The sequence below is a fragment of the Oncorhynchus tshawytscha genome, linkage group LG03, assembly GCF_018296145.1.
Source record: "Oncorhynchus tshawytscha isolate Ot180627B linkage group LG03, Otsh_v2.0, whole genome shotgun sequence".
Taxonomy (NCBI): Eukaryota; Metazoa; Chordata; class Actinopteri; order Salmoniformes; family Salmonidae; genus Oncorhynchus; species Oncorhynchus tshawytscha.
The window spans coordinates 18,493,558-18,519,782 of NC_056431.1; the positions used below are offsets into that span (position 1 = coordinate 18,493,558).

At 43.1% G+C, this 26,225-nt stretch overlaps 1 protein-coding gene across 4 annotated transcripts in view; it reads right to left on the minus strand.

Moving 5' to 3' along the window:
• LOC112229145 (semaphorin-6D) overlaps positions 1-26,225 on the minus strand; it is a 156,787-nt gene that overhangs the window by 56,257 nt on the left and 74,305 nt on the right. For 3 of the 4 annotated variants that reach the window (XM_024395036.2, XM_024395022.2, XM_024395024.2), the window contains one exon: positions 21,359-21,549. The exons of the other annotated variant lie outside the window; for it this stretch is intronic. The gene's annotated coding sequence lies outside the window, so the exon portion shown is untranslated. The remainder of the gene's footprint in view (positions 1-21,358; positions 21,550-26,225) is intronic. 4 annotated transcript variants of the gene reach the window in all.

Consider the following 26,225-nt stretch of genomic DNA (forward strand, 5'->3'; position numbering starts at 1 on the left):
ACAAATATGGCAAACTCAATGTTGCTGTCGTGCAGTGTCCACTCCTCTGACAGCTCAATAATAGGAACAGAGATAGTGCTCCCTCCCACTACGGTTTGTAGACTATAGTACCAGCAGAGCCTATCATTATTTCACCAGAACTGCCGACCGACCGGAGGGGAGGGGAGGCGGGTAGAGGTAAGGAGAGAGCAGCCAGATGATGATGCTATTCACCACACTCCTGCTGGGAAAGATGAAACGCGCCACACCGATATAAGCGAGGGAGAGTAGAACAGGAGGAGAGGATGAGGTGAATAAGCAGCGCTGTCAGTGCTCATCAGGTTGCTGATCGCTCAGTGTTCTCCAGTGGTTCTTTATTACCACCAAGGGGAGGCTAGCCCTGGACCCTCCTATCACTTAGGACCCCTGAGTTCAGCCTTGGTGGTACAGTACAGAGCAGCAACGGGGTGGAGATGTGTCTTCCTGCTGGTGCCAGGGCCCCTTGGGTGGCGGTGCCAGCTAATGGGCGGGGGGACCGAGCTAAGCTCGGTCTGGCTCCTTGTGATTAGATTTGGGCTCGTTGAGAGAGAGAGAGAGAGTGAGAGCGAGCAAGGGTGTGTGTGTGGTGCTGATCCCCCTCATCACACGGCTCTGATTAGGCACTGCGGTGGTTCTCTGGCTTGGCAAGCCGTCGTTCTGCTGCCAATGCAGAAAGCGAGCACCCAACATAAAGCCTGTCTATCAGCGCATCAGAGCCAGGCTGATTCTGAAGGACAACAGTAATTATGCTCACTGCAGAGCGATGAAAAACAGAAAAAACAAAGTTTACTGTTATGGCCAACCTGTACAGTAGGTTTAAAAACTAAATGTTCTAACATTTTTATTTATTTATTTATTTTACCTTTATTTAACCAGGTAGGCAAGTTGAGACCAAGTTCTCATTTACAATTGCGACCTGGCCAAGAAAGCAAAGCAGTTCGACAGATACAACGACACAGAGTTACACATGGAGTAAAACAAACATACAGTCAATAATACAGTATAAACAAGTCTATATACAATGTGAGCAAATGAGGTGAGATAAGGGAGGTAAAGGCAAAAAAGGCCATAGTGGCAAAGTAAATACAATATAGCAAGTAAAACACTGGAATGGTAATTTTGCAATGGAAGAATGTGCAAAGTAGAAATAAAAATAATGGGGTGCAAAGGAGCAAAATAAATAAATAAATTAAATACAGTTGGGAAAGAGGTAGTTGTTTGGGCTAAATTATAGATGGGCTATGTACAGGTGCAGTAATCTGTGAGCTGCTCTGACAGTTGGTGCTTAAAGCTAGTGAGGGAGATAAGTGTTTCCAGTTTCAGAGATTTTTGTAGTTCGTTCCAGTCATTGGCAGCAGAGAACTGGAAGGAGAGGCGGCCAAAGAAAGAATTTGTTTTGGGGGTGACCAGGGAGATATACCTGCTGGAGCGTGTGCTACAGGTGGGAGATGCTATGGTGACCAGCGAGCTGAGATAAGGGGGGACTTTACCTAGCAGGGTCTTGTAGATGACATGGAGCCAGTGGGTTTGGCGACGTGTATGAAGCGAGGGCCAGCCAACGAGAGCGTACAGGTCGCAATGGTGGGTAGTATATGGGTCTTTGGTGACAAAACGGATTGCACTGTGATAGACTGCATCCAATTTGTTGAGTAGGGTATTGGAGGCTATTTTGTAAATGACATCGCCAAAGTCGAGGATTGGTAGGATGGTCAGTTTTACAAGGGTATGTTTGGCAGCATGAGTGAAGATGCTTTTTTCTTCTACTTTTCTCTACCATGACCTTACAAGGAGAGGTATTGAGACTGAGCCCCATATAAATGGGGTTAATTAAGTGAATAAAATGTTTTAAAACATGTGGAGAGCAACTTTTCTTTACAGTCCTTAATGGTGCTTGAGCTGAGGACTGCTGTGATGATGCTCTCATGACGCCTTTGTATCCGTCTTTGTATTTAAGGTGGGGAACAATGAGAGAGTTCGACATCTCTATTAACAGAAAGCTCTTCGATCTCCATCTTTCTCTATGCTCTCCAGCAAATGGAACCCCCCAGGCACCAATTAGATGGGTGCACTGTTTGCACTTCAATCTCTGCGTTCCAATTCTGAAAGTTGGAAGACACATGAATTATCAATGTTGCAGAACTTTTGATCCCCCCCCCTGATAAAAAAGTACATTTTGAGTGTCACGGTGTTAGGTTTAATTTGCGAGTGAACTTTAGAGGTAGTGAAGGAAGATAAGTCAAACCCCTCAATTTACTCATCTCAGCCGCATCGTGCCAATTGAATATCTTTCTTTTATTCTGTTTGAAGGACCTGCACCATGTTCGTCAGAACCATAGATAGCGCACTTATAACGCAGGACAAGCACACAATGATACGTGTGAAAACATGTAGGAAGCACCTAGTCAAGGACTCAGGCGTAACAGAGACAGAGTAGTTGTGAAAGGAAGATAAATACTGTCTGCAATCACGCTGCCATCACCCACCAGATCCATCCTTATCACATTACCCGAAAATATCATTTAAAAAAAGGAAGTGGGCACACGCAAGACAGGTTGGTGACAGCAGTATGTTCTGAGCATCTTTAGCAGCCGGTGCACAAAATGGCCGAGCTCTTTAATAAATGAAAGATTTTCCAATCTGAGAAGTCGATGCTGATGAAGGGACATATAAATCAGATGAGGAGCGGCGGAGGGGTTCGGGAGAATGCTCCTCGCTGTAATGGTATTATCATGCCTGCGTGCTTCACTGTTCCTGTGGAGATTAAACACTTTATCATTGTCTTGGCTACAAACAGTCCCCATTCCCAACATACATCCCATAATCAAACACCTTCCCATTCAGACCCACCAGGCTGTCTCTCTTAACAGCACCATCACACACCGCCTGAGCGAGAAAGAGAAGGAGCGAGCGAGAGCATGGGGTTTCAGGGCATCCCTACGTTCGGGGTTATGGCCTAGTGGATGAACCTGACATCATTAACGCCTTCTCACAACTGATGACATCATCGAGAGGCATCTCTGAGGCCCCGGGGACTTTTTGCTCCATTTATCTCATGTTATTGCTGTGGCACTTCTTTCTCAGCTCAAGAAAGTCCATGACCATTGGCTACTCATACACAGAATGTGAAGTGAGGCTCTTCTCAGTGTGCTGAAGGCTATATTGTGTCAGTCTGAAGTAGTATCAAAATGCTTGGGTTGGTAGCGCAGGCCTGTCTGACTAGACTATGTCCTGGAGACATGTAGTCTAGCCCTGTTGTGCTGAGAAAGAACCAGTCGCTGTAAATGAGGATGATGTCTGTGACCTCGCAGTGCACTGATCTGGAATCAGCCAGGCAATGAATCCTCCTACTCAATCTCAGTTCAGCAGATGTACTGACAGCTACACACAACATTGAGAGGTTAAGGTGCCAAAACAACAGCAGCTAACAAAACAGGCACACTAGAATAACACTACCTATAATATTTATTTTAGGACATATTTTATTTAATTTCTGGATGGTGTATTACAGTAAACAATGGATCTCATGACTCTAGCCCAGACCAGAGCTAAAATTGCACCAGACCAAAGCTAGGGGTGCACTGGAAGGGGAAGGAGTCATTGAGGAGCAGGACTTCCATACCAGTATTGTGATACTCGTTAGTATCAAGGAAACAAAACATGAAGAGAATTTAACTTCTTTAGGAAAACAACCCTAATGTTGAAAACAAACATCATTATGCTGTCATCCAGTCACATTCATTTATTTTCCAAGCTACAGCACACAACATTTTACAAAGAGTTGGGTCTGCTTGGTGTTTTCATTTTTGCCATGGAAAAAAATATGACGATACTGGTATCGTCCCGGCCCTACTAGTTGGTAGTCTGTGTGTGTGTGTCTGAGCTGTTAAAGTGAATCTCTGATCACAGTGCAGATATTGTAGATCCTGCAGCCGTTAGGGAGGATAAGCTCTTATCTTTCGGCTAAATCCCAAAAGTCGTTAAGGGGCGCCGGAGCTGCTTAGAAGTCGTGGTATTTCGTGGTATCCAATTGTTTAGTAGCTACTATCTTGTCTCATCGCTGCAAATCCCGTACGGGCTCGGGAGAGACGAAGGTTGAAAGTCACGCGTCCTCCGATACACAACCCAACCAAGCTGCACTGCTTCTTAACACAGCGCGCATCCAACCCGGAAGCCAGCCGCACCAATGTGTCGGAGGAAACACCCAGAGTCTCTGGTGGCACAGCTGGTGCTGCAGTACAGCGCCCTTAAACACTGCGCCATCCGGGAGGCCTATATTGCATTATTTTATGGCTGGTTATGACACATACATAACAAGGCAAAACATTCCATTACACCATAGCCTACTTGTCAACAGTATGTTTATGTTACATACAATTTTTAGAAATTGATCATATTAAATTATCATTGTAATTGCGCACAAATCAGACATGCACCTACCCCAATGCTCTGTTGCTGATGACTGGGATGAATGCAGGAGAAGATTTCAGGAGGGCCAGACACCCTCTTTGTGACTGATGACTGATGTAAGGGCATGTACGTGATAGGTCTATCTGGCTCATATGATTATGATGGTCGTAATGCTTCTTGACAGTGTCATAAAGTGCATTTTCTAGTTATTTAAAATATGATGTGGGAAAAAAATGACTAAAGAATTCATTACAACAACAAAGGACTTAAAGAAACAAACTTTCAAACAAAAGGACACTTCTTGGCAGGGAAACAAACTATTGGATAAAAGTGGGTTTCATAACCAGCCATAAAATAGCGCAATATGTCACAACAGGTGTAAATGTATGGGTCATGACTGTGTTATGCACATATGACAGGTTATGACAAGTTATGTCAGCTGTTATGACATAGTTATGACCAGCCATAAAATAGTGCAATATGTCACAACAGGTGTAAATTTATGGGTCATGAGTGTTATGCCCATATGACAGGTGAGCATAACAAGTTATGTCAGCTGTTATGACATATGACAGTTATGACCATGCCATGACGCTGCTGTCAAGTGTTAACAAATGTTCTCCTTCTAGATAGATCTTTATGATGGACATACAATATAATACAGCTAGTGTATCCAGCCATTCTACCATTCTGTTGAGACACTGACTTTAGTTCACAAAGCACGATCAATGAGTTATAGAGTTAGCAAAAATACTGTACACTGCAGCAACCCTTGATTCAAATGTATAGAAAACAAACCAGCCTGGTCATTCTTGACAGATATTTCGTTAGAGTCGAGATGAGGTGAAAACCGTTGCAAAGAGCGCTGCCCACAACAGTCAGTGTGGATCAAAGCGCCAGATGAATACTACATCTGTCGAGTCTCCCACTGCTCCTCTGTCCAGGCACAAACACTGATCTGCATTTGTTGTCCTGAAGTCAAAAAGCGAAACGTGGCAGTCACAAAGACAGACCAGACAAATCCACAGGGCGAGAATGAAAGATGGACAGAAAAAGAGAGCGAGAGAGGGGGATAAAAACAAAAGCTGTCTGTTGCTTCCAGCATCCCCCAGACTTACCACCACCCACTACTCACTTCTCTTCCTCCTCTCCCTCAGCAGCCCTGGGAAGCACAGGAAGTTGGTGGCACCTTAATTGGGGAGGACAGGCTTGTGGTAATGGCTGGAGTGGAATTAGTGGAATGGTATCAAATACAAACACATGGATTCCATGTGTTTGATGCCATTCCATTTGCTCCATCAAACCATTATTATGAGCCGTCCTCCCCTCAGCAGCCTCCACTGCTGGGAAGGTATGAGCAGGCAGCCGTAATGGAAAAGATAAGAGACCAACAGGCCCATCTATAACAGGCTAGATAGTGGTGTATGGGTGCTGTTACGCCTGGGCGATGGTGTCATTACGTGTGAGTACGTGATAAATGCACTCTGCTTGTCGTATTTGAGATTCTCTGTGTGCAGTAGGGAACCGGAGGCTATTAGTCTTGTGGCTGCGGTGACTCCGCGCTGAGTGTGTGTCTGTATCTAGTGATTGTGTTTTGTTGTGTACGTGAGTACGAAGGGAATGTGTGTTTCACGTGTGTGGCAATGTACAACTGTGAGGGTGTGTAAAAGAGTTTGATAATAATCTCCTTCTGTGTGTCATGGTGAAATGCTCTGTAGGTGTGTACATACAATGAGTATACAAGAACACCTGCTCTTTCCATGACAGACTGACCAGGTGAAAGCTATGATCCCTTATTGATGTCATTTGTTAAATCCAATTCAAAATCAGTGTAGATGAAGGGGAGGAGACAGGTTAAAGATGAAGGGGAGGAGACAGGTTAAAGATGAAGGGGAGGAGACAGGCTAAAGATGAAGGGGAGGAGACAGGCTAAAGATGAAGGGGAGGAGACAGGCTAAAGATGAAGGGGAGGAGACAGGCTAAAGATGAAGGGGAGGAGACAGGCTAAAGATGAAGGGGAGGAGACAGGCTAAAGATGAAGGGGAGGAGACAGGCTAAAGATGAAGGGGAGGAGACAGGCTAAAGATGAAGGGGAGGTGACAGGCTAAAGATGAAGGGGAGGAGACAGGCTAAAGATGAAGGGGAGGAGACAAGCTAAAGATGAAGGGGAGGAGACAGGCTAAAGATGAAGGGGAGGAGACAGGCTAAAGATGAAGGGGAGGAGACAGGCTAAAGATGAAGGGGAGGAGACAGGCTAAAGATGAAGGGGAGAAGACAGGTTAAAGATGAAGGGGAGGAGACAGGTTAAAGATGAAGGGGAGGAGACAGGCTAAAGATGAAGGGGAGGAGACAGGCTAAAGATGAAGGGGAGGAGACAGGCTAAAGATGAAGGGGAGGAGACAGGCTAAAGATGAAGGGGAGGAGACAGGCTAAAGATGAAGGGGAGGAGACAGGCTAAAGATGAAGGGGAGGAGACAGGCTAAAGATGAAGGGGAGGAGACAGGCTAAAGATGAAGGGGAGGAGACAGGCTAAAGATGAAGGGGAGGAGACAGGCTAAAGATGAAGGGGAGGAGACAGGCTAAAGATGAAGGGGAGGAGACAGGCTAAAGATGAAGGGGAGGAGACAGGCTAAAGATGAAGGGGAGGAGACAGGCTAAAGATGAAGGGGAGGAGACAGGCTAAAGATGAAGGGGAGGAGACAGGCTAAAGATGAAGGGGAGGAGACAGGTTAAAGATGAAGGGGAGGAGACAGGTTAAAGATGAAGGGGAGGAGACAGGCTAAAGATGAAGGGGAGGAGACAGGCTAAAGATGAAGGGGAGGAGACAGGCTAAAGATGAAGGGGAGGAGACAGGTTAAAGAAGGATTTTAAGCTTTGAGACATGGATTGTGTATGTGTGCCATTCAGAGGGCGAATGGGCAAGAGAAAACATGCGTTCAATATTAGGAAGGCGTTCTTAATGTTTGGCATTATCAGTGTATATAGGAAGTGAACGTGTGTTTTTGCTTTGTGTGTTGTGTCAGGTTTCTCAAATGCTCCCTTCAAGGTATAGACAGCCACAGCTATAGCAGCAGCCAGCCGCAGAACGACCTGTGGGTCGTCTGGACGTCTGCTCTGTTACAATCAAGACTTGGAGATAGGACACCTGGCCAGACACTGTTACCCTGTCGTCCCTAAGCCTCCTCTCCCCCCTGCTCAACGGGCAGGCAGCCCTTTATTGGTAGTTGTTTATATCAGCGCTGGCTTATCATAGTACATCATAGGAAATGTGAGAACAGCCACTTACAGGTTGGTGACACTTTTAATTTGTCTCGGGTGATAGGGTTTGTCAAACTATTCCTGGGCCGCCTCATCATCACCGACCACATTTGCTCACTTAGAGATTGACTTTCCCCTCTTGTGAAATGTGGCGACACTACCGCTATCTTGACCTTGATGTTGAATTGCATCATGTTTTGAATTTAATTTAATTTTCGAATAGGAAAAGTCCTCCAGAATGGAGACTACATTGTACTGAAATACATTCCGCACAACAAGGATATGAGAAGAGTTTAAGAGTTTTTAATATAGATGCCCTTTGCAGTATCTGCTCTTCAAATCATCAGGTTAGAAAAATAACTAGCTAAATCGAAATGAAGTGAGATATTTTTAAAGATATAAGATGACACCATTTAAACAGGTCTCTGCTTGGTGTTTGCGGATGTCTAAGGATACAAATGAACCAATATGGTACTGGGGTATAAATTAACTTTCCTAAATAGGTCTTCCAAATAAAGTGTGCAGGATATTCATTAAGGTGGCATCAAAATAGCTTTTAATGGATTGTGTACTGGAAATAACTTCCTAAATATTATTTTCATGGTGTACTTCTCAATCTGACACAGGTCTTACATTGAATTACCAAGATAACATGTTATTAATTATTTGGATGAGTATTATTTTGAAACAAGGGAAATATGATTAGAAAACAACTGAATCATAAAAAGCTAAGTCGAACTCAACTCTGCATGCTAGAAAATAGCTCCTTTTGATAGTTGTATTGTTTATTTACACAAATCTGCCCAACAGACTACATTAGCGTCAATGTGTCAAAATGTGTAAACATGCAATAAAATGTACATTTTATGACTGAACTCCTTTCCCTCTCTTAAACCTTTCAAATTTATGGTCTGGCATTCATCCAAATCAAAACCATTTTTTGTGTGAATTGAAACAAGGACCCCACTCCCTACTTTCACTAGAAACCACACACACACACACACACAACACACACACACACACACACACACACACACACACACACACACACACACACACACACACACACACTTAAAAGGACCGATCAAAACATTCCATACAGTGCTAAGCTTGGTCGTTAGGGTTCATAAAATCCCCAAATAGCAAGTGATGCCTTGTAAAGCAAAGGACGACTTTGCAAGTCACGTCTCTTACACCATAACCCTACGATAGTTAAGTTTCAATCGAAACAGACTGGCATCTCTAACGAGACCTAGGTATAGTTACAGCCCAAATAAAAATGATGTTCAAATTGTCTTCCAGAGTAGAAAATATAACAATATTATTTATTTTGGGAGTGGGTACAATTACATTTTTGTCTATCCTATTAAACTACTAATCATACTGTAAAGAGGCAAAAGTAGCTTCCTTTGTGTTGAAATGCCATGCCAATTAAAGTCTGGAAGTAGCAATAGTGACGACTACCTTCCATTACATTACATCCCTGTGCCATCTAAAATTAGCCATGCTCATAGTCTCTCGCCCGGGTAGAGATCCACTTTAATCTTTGTTATTTTTTTCTTCATTCCGAGGATTGGCGGTGCAGATATCTTTTCTGTGTGCTTAAGCTCCACAGCCATATGTCGCAGCTGCCCTGTCCATGACACGCACACTTTTAATCAGCGCTCAGTGATGGACCACATTGTGTCCTTTAGGCCCAAAGCTTTGAGTCCTGGACTGATACAGCCGTGCTCTGAGCCGGTTGGCTGCCTGGGTAGCAAAAAGTTAATAACTGTGACCCATAGGAGTCTCATTATATTTACATCTTTCAGTGGCTGGCATTTAACAAACTGAATATATACAGCAGATAATGATAGAGGGAAAGTCCTCTATCCCTCTAGCCCAGGGAACATCAACTAGATTCAGCCACGGTCCAATTTTGTCTTCAGCGGATGGTCAGGGGGCCGGAACATAATTACAAATAATTTGAAGACAGCAAATTGACCGCAAAAAGCCCAAACAGATACACTACATGACCAAAAGTATGTGGACACCTGCTCATTCCAAAATTATGCACATTCATATGGAGTTGGACTCCCCTTTGCTGCTATAACAGCCTCCACTCTTCTGGGAAGGCTTTCCACTAGATGATGGAACATTGCTGCGGAGACTTGCTTCCATTCAGTCACAAGGGCATTAGTGAGGTCGGGCACTGATGTTGGGCGATTAGGTCTGGCTCGCAGTCTGCGTTCCAATTCATTCCAAATGTGTTTTGATGGGGTTGAGGTCAGGGCTCTGTAAGGACTAGTCAAGTTCTTCCACAACGATCTCGACAAACCGTTTCTGTATGGACCTCGCTTTGTGCATGGGTGCATTGTCATGTTGAAACAGGATAGGGCCTTCCCCAAACTGTTGCCACAAAGTTGGAAGCACGGAATCGTCTAGAATGTCATTGTATGCTGTAACATTAAGATTTCCCTTCACTGGAACTAAGGGGCCTAGACCGGAACATGAATAACAGCCCCAGACCATTTTATTCCTCCTTCACCAAACTATACAGTTGGCACTACACATTCGGGCAGGTAGCATTCTCCTGGCATCCACCAAACCCAGATTCGTCCGTCGGACTGCCAGATGGTGAAGCGTGATTTATCACTCTGGAGAAGGCATTTCAGAAACTCCAGAAACCAATGGCAGCGAGCTTTACACCACTCCAGCTGACGCTTGGCATTGTGCATGGTGATCTTAGGCTTGTGTGCGGCTGCTCGGCCATGGAAACCTATTTCATGAAGCTCCCGACGGACAGTTCTTGTGCTGACGTTGCTTCCAGAGGCAGTTTGGAACTCGGCAGTGAGTGTTGCAACTGAGGACAGATGATTTTTACGGGCTATGCACTTCAGCACTCGGCGGTCCCATTCTGTGAGCTTGTGTGGCCTATCACTTTGCGACTGAGTCGTTGTTGCTCCTAGATGTTTCCACGTCACAATAACAGCCCTTACCAGTTGCCCAGGGCAGCTCTAGCAGGGCAGAAATTTGACGAACTGACTTGTTGGAAAGGTGGCATTCTATGATTTTATACATGTCATATATAGTGTATAATGTTTGACTAAAACAATAATTTCAAACCTTGCTTACATTTGTATATGATCAAGTTTCTCTCTATTACGCTTGGGAATACTTGGGACCAGATTTCTTAAATTAAAGTCACTTGTAGCTGATTTCCTGATGTTGTTAGTCTTATGTCCAATAAAAAATCTATGCTATTTTTTTGCTAAAAAAAACTTGCTCTAGCCTCTTAGGCAGCCAAGCCAAGGGGGTATGCAGTCAATTCAATCAGGAAAGGTGAAGTGTGAAAGATGCTTATGCGGATTAATGTTGACAATATTGGCATAATAATGCAGATGGCAGATGAGACTTCACCCACACTCATGTTCCACTGTACAACATCAAATCAGAATTCCTACTCAGAATATACTATACTTTAAGGACAGTGCGTGTAAACGTGCGCATGTGTGAATGCATGTGCCCCCGCCAATTATGTAGATTTTAAAAGCATTCTAGGTTCACCTCAATGCCCTGCACTGAAAAGGGGGCAATGTCAAGATGACAAGTGCAAACAGCCAAAAGCTAAAAAAGGACTTCCTATTAAAACTAAAGTATCCATTCTGGATGACAGCCAACTGTCCAAGTAAATCAATTTTAATTTGTTCAGGAGTTATCTGAAGGGTGAAAGTGATGTAATTTTAATAAGGAAATATGAACTTTAAGATGATTAAATTAATTTAGATTTTTCCTTCAAAGTTTACATTATTCAATAGCTGAACACATTTGCATACATGCAGAAAACTCAGTAAATGTCTTAAGTCAAATTGCAAAAACAAGCTAGTCCCATTACCTTACAGGCAAACCTGCATTTATTAATCTACTGAATTTTCTTTCATTAGTTTATCATAAAACATTGCAAAGGCTTTAGGACTTTCTAAATCTGCAAGAAGACCAGGACTGTTAGAGCCAACAAGCATCATATAGTCAGTCACCTTCTGAAATGAGAACACTTTCAGTATTTATTTAGACCTCAAACCAAGAGGCTGGCAAAGAATCACCCTGGGAGGTGGTTTAGTGGGGTATAGCAAAACACAATCAGGAAACCTGAATCTCCTACCTGACTGATGTCTTCATCCAGACCGGACGGTTTGGGAGAGGAGAGGAGGAGGAGAGCGAGTAGGACAGAGGGTAGTGGAGGTCAGATAGGCCATACATAACCAGCCTTGCTGTTGACATTGTAGAACTCATTCTGTGGTTTTAGAGGCATTTCTCTTCGACTTTGGTGAGAGGATTTATTTACATGTCTCTCCCTGCAGCTTTCATTTGGTAGATTTTAGGGAGTGAGAGAGTCCTAGCGTTTGGGGGAGTAAGGTCTGCAGATAGTATGTGCTGACAGTAGAGCTGTTATCACAGAGGGAGTGCTGCTTGTCTCCTCACAGCTTAAGTACTTAAGGGTGTGTGTGTGTGTGTGTGTGTGTGTGTGTGTGTGTGTGTGTGTGTGTGTGTGTGTGTGAGAGAGAGAGAGAGAGAGAGAGAGAGGGAGGTTTGGATCGAACCCTACAGCCTGGAGTGTCTGAGAGGACACCTCATAAAAAATTCCATGCTGTGTGAAGTTCATATTTTTCAGAGGAACGTTCACTGGATGAAGAAGTTGCATCATTAATTTGCCCCTTTAACATTCCATGTTACTTCAAACTCAGCAAAGTACAAAAGCAGAGCATGTCCGTAACTACATGAGGATACCGAGGGCCAGACCTCAATCGTTTTTTGTCATTTGTAATGAAATAAATAAAAAAATACAAATATATATTTTGTACACAAAGAAAATAAATTACAGGTCAACATCTAAATATTGCCACTAGCATTCATCAAAGCTCAGGATGCTTAAATTCTTTATTTGACCACTCTAATCGCACCTGCCTTTGTGAACAAGTGGAATTATGAACAGTGGTCTGTTCGTTATGATCACCTGCATCCCCCTGATTTGCCTTTTTAACAACACATTCACCACTCTCTCAAACGGCTAACTCCACCCTCTCGCGGCACAGGCCGAGGGCCGAGTTATTTTACTTATTCCACATTTTGTTGGGTTGTTGTGTATGATTATTATTTTTACACACAATACCCCATAATGAAAAAGTGAACATTTTTGGGGGGGACATTTTAGCAAATTTATTGAAAGTGAAATACCTAATTTAAGTATTCACACGCCTGAGTAAATACTTTGTAGAAGCACCGTTGGCAGCGATTACGGCTGTAAGTCTTTCTGGGTAGGTCTCTAAGAACAAGACAACCACTTTAAGGTCTTGCCATAGATTTTCAAGCAGATTTAATTCAAAACTGTAACTCTGCCATTCAGAAACATTCATTGTCTTTTTGGTAAGCAACTCCAGTGTACATTTGGCCTTTTAGTTTATTGTCCAGCTGAAAGGTGAATTCTTCTACCGACTGAACCAGGTTTTCCACTTGGATTTGGCCTGTTCTTAGCTGCATTCCATTTCTATTTTATCATGAAAAACTCCCCAGTCCTTAACGATTACAAGCATACCCATGACATGACGCAGCCACCACTATGCATGAAAATATTGAGAGTGGTACTCAGTAATGTGTTACATTGGATTTGCCCCAAACATAAGACCTTACACCTTCAGGACAAAAAATGAATTGCTTTGGTACATTTACAGTATTACTTTAGTGCCTTGTTTTAAACAGAATGCATGTTTTGGAAAATGTGTATTCTGCACAGGCTTCCTTCATTTCAATCTGTCAATTAGGTTAGTATTGTGGAGTAACTACAATGTTGTTGACACATCCTCAGTTCTCTCTGATCGCAGCCATTAAACTCTGTAACTGATTTAAAGTCACCATTGACCCCATGGTGAAATCCCTGTGCTGTTTCCTTCCTCTCCGGCAACTGAGTTAAGAAGGACGCCTGTATCTTTGTAGTGACTGGGTGTGTTGATATACCATCCAAAGTGTAATTAATAACTTCACCATGCTTAACGGGATATTCAATGTCTGATGTGTCTTTTTACCCATCTACTAATAGGTGCCATTCGTTCGATAGGGTTCAAGTCCAGGCTTTGGTTCGGCCACTCTAGGACATTAAGACTTGTCCTGAAGCCAATCCTGCATTGTCTTGGTTGTGTGCTTAGGGTCGTTGTCCGGTTGGAAGGTGAATCTTCGCCCCCAGTCTGAGGTCCTGAGCACTGTGGTGCAGGTTTTCATCAAGGATCTCTCTGTACTTTGCTCCGTTCATCTTTACCTCAACCCTGACTAGTCTCCCAGTTCCTGCCTCTGAAAACATCCCCACAGCATGATGCTGCCACCACCATGCTTCACTGTAGGCATGGTGCCAGGTTTCCTCCAGATGTGACGCTTGGCATTCAGTCCAAAAAGTTGGTTTCATCAGACCAGAGAATCTTGTTTCTCATGGTCAGAGTCCTTTAGGTGCCTGTTGGCAAACTACAAGTGGCTGTTGTGCCTTTTACTGAGGAGTGGCTTCCGTCTGGCCACTCTACCATAAAGGCCTGATTGGTGGAGTGCTGCAGAGATGGTTGTCCTTCTGGACGGTTCTGCCATCTCCACAGAGGAACTCTGGAGCTTTGTCAAAGTGACAAGCGGGTCCTTGGTTACCTGCCTAACCCAAGGCCCTTCTCCCCGATTGCTCAGTTTGGCCGGGCGGCCAGCTCTAGGAAAGTCCGGTTGGTTCTAAACTTCTTCCATTTAAGAATGATGGAGGCCACTGTGTTCTTGGGGACCTTCAATGCTGCAGATTTCGTTTTCTTCCCTTCCCCAGATCTGTGCCTCAACACAATCCTGTCTCTGAGCTCTACGGACAATTCCTTCAACTTGCTGGCTCGGTTTTTGCCCTGACATGCACTGTCAACTGTGGGACCTGACATAGACAGGTGTGTGCCTTTCCAAATCATGTCCAATCAATTGAAATTACCACAGGTGAACTCCAATCAAGTTGTAGAAACATCTCAAGGATGATCAATGAAAACAGGATGCACCTAAGCTCAATTTCGAATCTCATAGCAAAGGGTCTGAATACTTATGTAAATAAGGTACTTCAGTTTTTAAGCTGTTTTTGCTTTGTCATGATGGGGTATTGTGTATAGATTGATGATCATTTGTATTTTATTTATCTGTTATTTTACCAGGTAAGTTGACTGAGAACACATTCTAATTTGCAGCAACGACCTGGGGAATAGTTACAGGGGAGAGGAGGGGGATTAATGAGGCAATTTATTAATGCATTTAGAATAAGGCTGTAACCTAACAAAATGTGGAAAAGGGAAGGGGTCTGAATACTTTCTGAATGCACTGTAAGTGTATGTTTGGTGTACAGAGATGAGGCAGTCATTCAAAAATCATGGTAAACAATATATTTGCACACAGAGTGAGTCCATGCAACTTATTATGTGACTTGTTAAGCACATTTTTACTCCTGAACATGGAGTATTTAGGCTTTGTTAAGTGGTGAATACCCTCCTAACAAAGGGGCTGAATACTTACTGATTCAAGACATTTCAGCTTTTTATTTGTATTTCTATTTGTAAAAATTGAAGAAGAAAAAACATACGGAGCAAAAATATTTAAAACCCAACATGTAACAATTTCAAAGATTTTAATGAGTTACAGTTCATATAAAGATATCAGTCAATTTAAATGAATGAATTAGGCCCTAATCTATGGATTTATCGCAACTGGCAATACAGATATCCATCTATTAGTCACAGATAGCTTTAGAAAAAGGCATGGGCGTGGATCAGAAACCAGTCATAGGCGGCAGAGTAGTCTAGTGGTTAGAGTGTTGGACTAGTAACCGAAAGGTTGTAAGATCAAATCCCCAAGCTGACAAGGTACAAAATCTGTCGTTCTAGGCTGTCATTGAAAATAAGAATTTGTTCTTAACGGACTTGCCTAGTTATAAAGGTCAAATATATATATTTTTTAAAGTCCATATCTAGTGTGACCACCATTGGCTTCATGCAGAACAACACATTTCCTTCTCATAGAGTTGATTGGGCTCTTGATTGTGGTCTGTGGAATGTTGTCCCACTGCTCTTTAATGGCTGTGAGAAGTTTCCGGATATTGGTGGGAACTGGAACACGCTGTAGTACACGTCGATCCAGAGCATTCCAAACATGCTCAATATGTGACATGTCTGGTGAGTATGCAGGCCATGTAAGAACCGGGACATTTTCAGCTTCCAGGAATTGTGTACAGATCCTTGCAACATGGGGCCATGGAGGCAGCTTATGGTAGAAAAATTACCATCAAATTATTTTGCAACAGCTCTGGTGGACAGTCAGCATGCCAATTGCACGCTCCCTCAAAATTGAGACATCTGTGGCATTATGTTGTGTATCAAAACTGCACATTTTAGAGTGGCCTTTTATTGTCCCCAGCACAAGTTGCACCTCTGTAATGATCATGCCATTTAATCAGCTTCTTGATATGCCACACCCGTCAGGTGGCTGGATTATCTTGGCCACGGAGGAATGCTCATTAACGGGGATGTAAACAAATGTGTTCCCAAAATTTGAGAGAAATAAGTTTTTTGTGCGTATGGAACATTTCAGGGAACTTTAATTTCAGCTCATGAAATATGGGACCAACACTTTTTACATGTTGCATTTATATTTTTATTCAGTGTAATTCAACTTTGTCATTATGGGGTATTGTGTGTAAGCCAGTGACAAAAAATAAAAATAATCAATTTTAAAGGCTGTAACACAACAAAATGTGGGAGGGGTGTGAATACTTTCTGAAGGCACTGTCTGTCAGTCAGGTGGCTAGCTGCCAGCTCTGGTCTGGCTAGTATTACTTAGCCAGTTAGAAGGATGAAGTAAGAAGCTAACAATAAATGGAGCCTACCTCAGCAGGATTAAAAAAATACGCTACTAAGTTCTCATTATAACTTTTCTTTACAGAGAGTAGGCTACTGAGATACAGTGATGTGGCGCTCACTGGCGAGGCTGAGGCAGGCTGCAAGGCTTGCAGGAGGAAGCAGAGGAGACAGACAGAACAGAAGCAAGCAAAGAGAGAGGTCAGTAGAGTGGTTCTGAAATTTGGGGTCAGGGCCCCATGTGGGGTCCCCTGAGAAAATCTGTACTGATCTTATCAAACAAGTTAGGAACATAAACAAGAGGATATGTTTCCATATGAACATATCTACCCGCCTATCTTCCCTATATTAATATGCAATCAAAATGCAAACAATGCAGTTAAAGTTTTCGCTTCGTCGCTATTAAATTCCTTGAGAGGAAAAACACAGAGGAAATACTGTGAATTCTTTTCTAGCCTAGCTCGTTTCTTTCTCACTCATCTCCACCGTGTTGCCTCCCATGATCTCTAAGGACCCGCCGAGGTTGGGGTGCATTAGCATTCCCACACAGAAGATCCCACAGATGCTCAGGGGAAAGTCCCACAGGATGCAATGATCTGTGGATCAATATCCGGAGCTTAACGCAGTGTGCTCACAGAATATTAAGTCATCGTGGGAAAGTTATCCCATCACGCTCCAGGTGAAAAGAGCCAAAGCCCACAATTGTCCTAAGCCAGCCAGCCACCCACCACGCTACGGTACGGTTTGAGATGATCAAATGCAAATCGTATCAATGAACAGAGAAAAACTACTTTCAGGTAGGAGTCTGTCGACTTAAAAAATGCGAGAGCTACATCTGTAAGCAAAACATTGATGCATAAATCAAAAGTAAGCAACATGCATCAACCTGCGTTGAAACGTAGGAACTGGATTTATTTGAATAGTGTCCACAGGGACTTCGGGCATTCAGACACAAACTCATTGCTCAAACGTCAACAACGGCAACTGTGTAAACAGAACATCTCGTTGTTGACATCCTGACATGAACAGTGCCTATATTGCTATAAACCCCAGAGTCCCCTAGGCCTTCCATTAGTCTGACTCTTGTCTCTGTCAAATCCCTCCTTGTCCCTCGCTTCTTTTCAAGGGGAGCGGAGCCTGTGACATGTTACGCGTGCATCCACTGCACACGTCATTGATAGTAATGGGGAGGTAAAGTAGGCAGGGAGGGGTGTGTGTGAGAAAGTGTGTATGCAGGGGGGTTAGCAAGTCAGGATTACACAAGCGGAGCATGTGTGCCGCTCCGCGAGATCAATTCATGTCACCATGGCAAATGGCGTGACAACCAGTCCCCTCCCAGTCACCATCTGCCTTGTCCCCAAGCCAATTTGTCACAGCACAGTCATGTGTGGCGATGCCCTCCTTCAACATTGAGGAAGATGGCTGTGGGGAAAAGGAAGGAAGGAAGGAAGGAAGGAAGGAAGGAAGGAAGGAAAGGAAGGAAGGAAGGAAGGAAGGAAGGAGAAAATAGCATTGACAGAGGGTTTAAGCTTGAGCCCTGGAAACCAAGTGTGAACGGTTTGCCAACAGAGTTCAGAACGGTTGGCAAAGGCAAACTGGCTAAGGAACTTTTGGGAACTACTGGCAGCCACTTATTGAGATACTACTGGTTTGGACTGGTGTCAGAACTTAATTTGCACCCAACTGAATTAGAATGACCTAATTGAGGTGAACACCATCCAGCATTTTCTCACGTAAGATGCCGTCATTCTAACGTGACACACAGTTGCCAGGAGCCATCTGTCTAAACAAACGTGGAACTCATTTCTAAGAATCATGATTTTGCTCATCCGCCTTACACTAGTTCATAATTTTACACTCTCTGAACCTATGATGCACTGGCTACTACAGCAAACCATGCTCGATCAGCTGAGCCAACTATTGCTACCCTGTTTGAATAGCCATTAAAGTAGGTAGTTTACCAGCTTGCTGATGAAGTTGTAGGGCACCAAAGTTAATGGGACTGTTCTAAGAAATCAGCATGCGTCTGACTGACAGCTGGCACTGTGCCTTGCTACTTTGTAACATTTGGCCAACGCCATAACACCGCAGAGAGCAGTCAGCTGTGCTGCAAAACTCGCTGCACTTGTCACGGCAGAACAGAAACTGCCTTATCATGGAAACTCACTAGTGCTATTGGCTAGAATTTCACTACACTAGCTAGCGTGAGTATTCAGCATTGAGTGTGTGAACTCGCTAGAATCTCTTTAATTTCATATGGATTGATTTGAGACTGGAAAGATGGTGCCGACAGACATAGCAGCTCTGCTTCTAGCTCCTAAGCAACTTTGCAGTATTGTTTTTGTGTTATTTCTTATATTATTATAATATGACACCTTAGACTCACTTAAATTTGGTAACCACCCCAATAGATCCACAGATGATGCAATCGCCATTGCACTGCACACTGCCCTATCCCATCTGGACAAGAGGAATACCTATATCAGAATGCTGTTCATTGACTACAGCTCAGCCAACACCATAGTACCCTCCAAGCTCTTCATCAAGCTCGGGGCCCTGGGTCTGAACCCCGCCCTGTGCAACTGGGTCCTGGACTTCCTGACGGGTCGCCCCCAGGTGGTGAAAGTAGGTCCTCAACCCAGGGGCCCTACAAGGGTTCGTGCTCAGCCCCTTCCTGTAGTCCATGTTCACCCATGACTGTGTGGCCACACACGCCTCCAACTCAATCATCAAGTTTGCAGACGACACAACCATAGTAGGCCTGATTACCAACAATGACGCTACAGTCTACAGGGAGGAGGTGAGGGCCCTGGCGGAGCGGTACCAGGAAAATAACCTTTCCCCCAACGTCAACAAAATTAAGGAGCTGATCGTGGACTTCAGGCAAAAGCAAAGGGAGCACGCCCCTATCCACATCGACGGGAGAAGGTGGAAAGCTTCAAATTCCTCGTCGTACACGTCACTGACGATCTGAAATGGTCCACCCACACAGACAGTGTGTTAAAGGAGCAACAGCGCCACTTCAACCTCAGGAGGCTAAAGAAATTTGGCTTGGCCCCTATGACCCTCACAAACTTTCACAGATGCACAATTGAGAGCATTCTGTCGGGGTGTATCACCGCCTGGTACGAAAACTGCACCACTCGCAACCGCAGAGCTCTATATACATAGACATGGAATCACTATTTTAGTCAATGCCACTCCGAAATTGCTCGTCCTAATATTTATATATTTCTTAATTTAATTATTTTACTTTTAGATGTGTGTATTGTTGTTAATTATTACAGTATATATTTATGCACTGTTGATGCTAGTAACACAATCATTTCGCTATACCCGCAATAACATCTGCTAAATGTGTATGTGACCAATAACATTTGATTTGATTTCAGACAGCAAGCAGGTCACTAGTTACCTAGCAAATGTGTGTGCACATTTAGATTTTCATACTGATTCTACAATCACAACACACCTTAGCTCAATGTAGAATTAAGTAGTGAAGATTTACTCATGAACCCCCCTCCCCCATCAACATCAGCTACAGGTTTATAGTTTTTGATAAGATGAACTGAATCTTGAGGATTAAAGGCAGTTTCGTTTTGTGGATGAAATGAGTGTTTTCTAGTTATCAGACAGTTCAGTGAAGACCCTCCAGTGACAATGGAAAAGGTTGGATGAATGTCTTATATGAGCTGTTATAGAGTAGTGAGGTTTGGGACAGGGCAATAAACTGGTGCCAACCAAGGCATTAAAATGTGTGTACACTACAAATCAGAGCTTATTTCTTCCCATCTTTCACTAAACAACCTTTGCAGCGATGCATGGAAGATCTGAATATAATTTTACACATTTGTGCCAGTATGTGAGGCCACTGGGACGGGGATAGTGCTTTATTGTGAAGTGAGTGGGTGTCAAGGTATGAAAGCAAAACGAGACAGTCTTCTCATACACACACACACACACTGTTTGCTCTGACAATTCCTCCATTCAGTGCTCTGTCTGATCACATTTCATGCCTATGCTCCCACTGACTGGTGTTCCTTCCCATTTTACCGTTTGTGGCAGCCATAATGAAAAGCAGAACATTTCCAACCATAGAGCCAGCTGTAGCCACCTATATCCTCTTTCTACATGGCCAGCACACCAAACCCAAATGCATTGTTTGCCTGCTAACATATCTGACAACAATGCAAGTTGCTGGCTTGCACTCACTTTGATTAATGCACAATGCTACACAATGGCCCGTGGTGTTTGTATACATAGCCGGCCAAAAGAGGGCCATCAGTACAAAGCCAATGCACATAAAGGGATATGAAAGCAGAGGTGTCCAATGTGAACCCTCGTCCCGTCAAAAGGTTGAACATACGGGCAACAGGGAGTGAAAAGGGTGACAGAGACAGAATAGCAGCTGTGTTGTTGTTATATAAAGCATTGAAGGTGATTGTCCATCAAAGCCGGGCCTGTACAGGTAGGGCTTCAATGAAAGTCCTGAAGGGCTCATTTCCACGGCGGACAACAATCACGTCATGATGTGAGGGCTTACGTAATCAGCTACGGGTTTTATCCAGAAGCCCATTGAAACATCTACTATAGGCATCATAGCACACCACTCTGTGACCCTTGAGTTATAGAACACCCATAAGATACGAGTCAGCATTTATTACACCCAGCATGTTTGACGTCATACTCCATATAAACCCATGGGTTAGACTACTTGGATCCTGTTTTCAAGCCAAGTTTCTATGTCTGAAATGTAGACATGAAGAGGGAATAATAATGATGACAGTACTCACTTTCTGTATCAGTACAGATGGATTACACCACCAAATGGCTCAGTTGATCTTTGGTTCCTCACAACAGATGTGAAGAATTCAGAGGGTCCGATCCGATAAGTACGGAGGGGTTGTGCAGTTGGGGGAGGGTCAGGGGGTTGAACCCCCCTCAGATTTTTTCACAATTAGTTTTGCAATCCTCAGCAAACTTTCTGTGAGAGAAAAAAAAACAAGAGACAAACAACATGAGCGGTGCGCTGCAGCAGTGACGGCCCAGTATGTAAAACAACGGGAGGGAGATTCTCAAAGCACAGCTGCGCTGCAAACACACAGGCTAATAACCTCTGCCTTTTCAACGCACAGCCTCAGCAGGATACTGCAACGGGCCACTGACCCATGACTGAGGAAGACGTGCGGGGGGGGTGGAGGGGGTGCGGCACACATCCTCTTAGCATAATCTCCTCAGTCACTTTACTGTCATAACATAGCAGCATAACACAAGCAGATGAGCTCTAAATAGAACCAGATGCATGGGGCTCCACAGGGGTAGAGGCGGTGAGACGACAGAGACGCTGTGGCGCTACAATATAGTGAGAACTTATCTCTATACTAATCCCTTTCTTAAATAGCCAATTTCCCCATAGTCCCAAATTATTTAGATTATAGAAACATCCGACAACGGATGTGTAATATAGACATTAATGAAAAAAAGCTGTCAATCACCAAAGGTTGTTTGTTACATACAGTAGTAATGCTAACAGCCTAATGGTTTTTCATATAAAGTTGCTGCTAAAAACTCTGTTACAAATGGTTATTCCAGTAAAGCTTGTTTATGAGCTTCAGAGCCTCATCGGTTCGGAACTATCTGGGGGTTTGAATTACAACCGGCCTTGTCAGCTAACTGTATCGTCATGGCTTTACCATCTCTCCAAAAGAAACCCCCTTGCAGTGATGGGAACCCGTGACAGATTAACCTCCCTTCAATCCATTCCAGACTAATGGCATGTCGTCGATGCGTCTTGCGCCCATTGCTAACGACCAGTGCTGACTAATGGCTTGTGGTCGATGCGTCTTGCGCCCGCAAATACACCCCCCGCCGCACATCCATTCATACGCACAGGGTCGCACACAAATGGCTGCGGATTGCATGTCGTGACCCTGGAGCTCTCCCTTACATCCTGTGATTACTAACGTATGTCCACTCACTAAACTGACTCACACAGCCCAGCGGATGGAGGACATCAGTCTCTCTGACCCCCCTGGATATTAACCCAGCTGACTGCAGCTGCTATAGACTGCAGAGTGACTCAGGAGCCTAACCAACAGTGGTCTAATGCACCCATGAATAAGGCTATAAACCCAGAACCATTCCAGCATTCTCCACATGAACTAGGCCAGCGTGGGTTCCTTGGCATAACGACCCACAGTGACTAAACCTGTGGTGAAGAGGGGGACGCGACCCTTCACTCACACGGTGTGGGTCGGTAAAGGGATGCATTTTGGTCTACATGACAGATGACAAAGGTTCCCAATCATGGGAAACAGAGGTTTGCTGTATAGGACTGATGTCAGTGCAAAATACTTGTTTAATCACCAGGCTCAACTACAAATACCCTCTACCATTAATTTCCCTTTTCACATACTTAAGACCACATTGGTCACATAGCAGCCATTTTGGAGTCACACTAAACCATCGCAGAGGCCCTGTCAACATGTGTTGAAAGACGACAACAACAAGCATCCTAGATAGGTAATTTAGCAGCCTCTGGCACATAGGATAGCTCAAATTAAGGTCAGCTGATTTCATTGGCACACAATGTGTCTTTTCAGAGTAGAGGATAAGAGGAGGCATGAGCTAGGGGTTTTGTTGTTTTTGTTTGCTTGTTTTCCCCAGCCCAACATTGAATGACTTGCAGTATCGATTTCACAACATTTTTTAAAAAACTTCTAGACGGGGTCTTTACTTTTTTTTCTCCTTAAAACAAACAATACCATGCCCTGGAACTGAAGTTGAGAGAGTCGGTTTTGGTGCACACATAAATATGGAGAATATAAAGCATTGATCACGTTTTTACTGTTCAGATTTTGTCCAATACTTTCTAATCTTATTTGCTTGAATTGGCCGCACTGAGCCTCACTTTCCCCTGCCTTAGGGACAGCTTGTCCAACTTGGTGTCATAAAAAAAAGACAAATATTTTCACATGACCCTCCCCTTGTACTGTAACAAAAAATGTACACACCCTTCCCCTAACTGTAGCGACCCTGTGTTTATTAACGTGGATATAGACTTTGCCACATAAGCATGATTTTTTGACTCAGTCGATGCCAAGCAGGGCTACGGGCCAGAAGGTTAAGGGTTCGCCAACCACAACGGACAAGCTACTCTCCCTGCCTTTCTCATTACACCTACACTACGATCATAGCTGGCTGAAGATAATGATCAGCTAGGTGGAAATCAGATTTTCAACATTTTGATGCTATATTTATAATCATATAAAATATATTTGACACAAATTTTCCACCAAAAGGTTTCTGTGCCAACGCATCACAACCAATAAGCAAAGCATACCGACTTCTGCCGCTTCATTGTCATGGTTTGCGATTTCAACACCATCATCTGCACAGTTTGGAGGCTGGAATTATATTTTGGACGAACGTGCACAGGTAGCCTACAGGAGATTTTTTGAAGTAGTCTAATCAGATTAAAACATTGTGACTAGAGCTGTGATACCAGTATCTCAATATTTTTTCCATGGCAAAAATGAAAACATGAAGCAGCCCAAACTCTTTGGTCCTTTAAAATCCTGCTTTATGTAAAATATTGTGTGCTATAGCTTGAAAAATAAATATGACTCCAATATGAAATGTGACTCTGGATGACAACATGATGATCCCACTGGGCACAGATGTCAGTTCAAAATGTAGTTTACATTTGGTTGAGTTAACTAACTTGAATTCAACAACAAATATGAGTTTGGGTTAAAAGTCGGGTAAAATAAAAAAGCGATGTTTTTACATTGATTGGATTTTCAAAAAGTAATCAGTTTTCCACGTTGATTCAATGTCATCCCTTTTAACTCTGCATTGTTGTAAAATTACTCGTAAGTAAGCATTTCACTGTTCGTCTACACCGGTTGTTTACGAGGCATATGACAAATTCATTTTATTTGATCACATTGATTTTCTTGGTTGAAATGATGTGGACACTAGGGATTTAATATTTTATTACTGTTCAAGTACTCGCATAATTTTTTTGGGTGTACGAGTCAACAATATTATATTGTGGAACACAATCTTCAAAAAAGTAGTAACCTCAGCATTGCTTGTAGAAGCCTATGACTGAAATGGCAAAGCTTTGCTTTGTTAATATAGTAGCCCTCATCTCCTGAGCCCTTATCACAGTCATGACACCTACAGTGGGGATAACAAGTATTTGATACACTGCCGATTTTGCAGGTTTTCCTACTAACAAAGCATGTAGAGGTCTGTAATTTTTATCATAGGTACACTTCAACTGTGAGAGACGGAATCTAAAACAAAAATCTAGAAAATCACATTGTATGATTTTTAAGTAATTAATTTGCATTTGGAACAGCTATTCTCAAAGAGTGATCATTTGAAACATGGCGAGTTGAAATCACTTTCAATATACAGACGTTCCATTTAATATATTCAAACTGTTTTTTGGGAATTTACAAAATGGATTAACAGTTCCACATTGAATACTGCATGGTGATAAATTATGGCCATTGCATCTGTTTGGTGAGCAGGTTTGTGTATTTTCAGTGTGAAACCTGTCTATGTTAAGCCTAAAACAATCAACCAGTCCATTTTGAATTTGTGATAAAACTGTTGTCACTTGGCAAGGAATGTAGCTTGTGTATTCCATTAGATACATCCATTTTTATAGGCATTTCATTCTGTAGGCCTAACGGGAGCTTGTGTGTGCAATCAGCACGCATGTGTTTAGGGAGCGGACAGAACACAATTGAGGGAATGAGACATTCATTCTGTGTGATTCTTCGCTCGGGTTTCTTCTTTGTTGTGCCCCACAAATACACGTAACACTAGAGTCAAAGCAAATGAACTTGTCAAGACAAAATGTAACTTGCCATTTTGGGCAGCCACAAAGCACATTCCACCAAATAGTTTTACAGCATTTGAAAAAAATGTGATCTCCGGTTAAAGATTGAGCTTTGACGAACTCACGCCCATCCCTAGTGGAAACAACGTTGATTCTACACATTTTTGCCCAGTGGGATGTTTGTTTCCAATATTAGGGCAGTTTTCCAAAAGTAAATACATTTTTAAAAGTTCAATGACAAATATTTAGGGTATATTGAAGCTTTATTGGTTCTACGTGCGTAAGGAATATCGGAGAGGAGGCAGAGCACGCGCTAAGCTTTCCTGAATAACTGGGCCAGCTGGGAGCATATGTGGCCACATTATTATAGGACGACTTGAGAGAATGATGATCCACAACAGACAGCGCATCTCAGTATCAGAACTTAATACAGCCAGACCTGCTTGCTACTGTGCCTTTCTATACTTTATAAACTGTTAATTAGACCCCTGATCCAAATGGAATGAAACATTCAAAATCACAGGGCATTATTCAAATGACATTTGCACTGCAGTTTACAGCCTAGAGTAGAATTTTGTACTCACTCAAACAACAATGCAATTATGCATTGTAAGGTGGTGTTGTAGGCTAGTCTAGGTGGGATAATTGTATTGTTCTTAAACAAGATCAATAAGGGAGCTGCGTGTCTCATATCTTCACTGTTCTTTACAATTATATTGAAAATTGGTGCAGCTTTGAATGATTTTATGTGTAGTATGATTGCTAGTTTGCATATTGCAGAACTGGACAAACGATCCACCTAC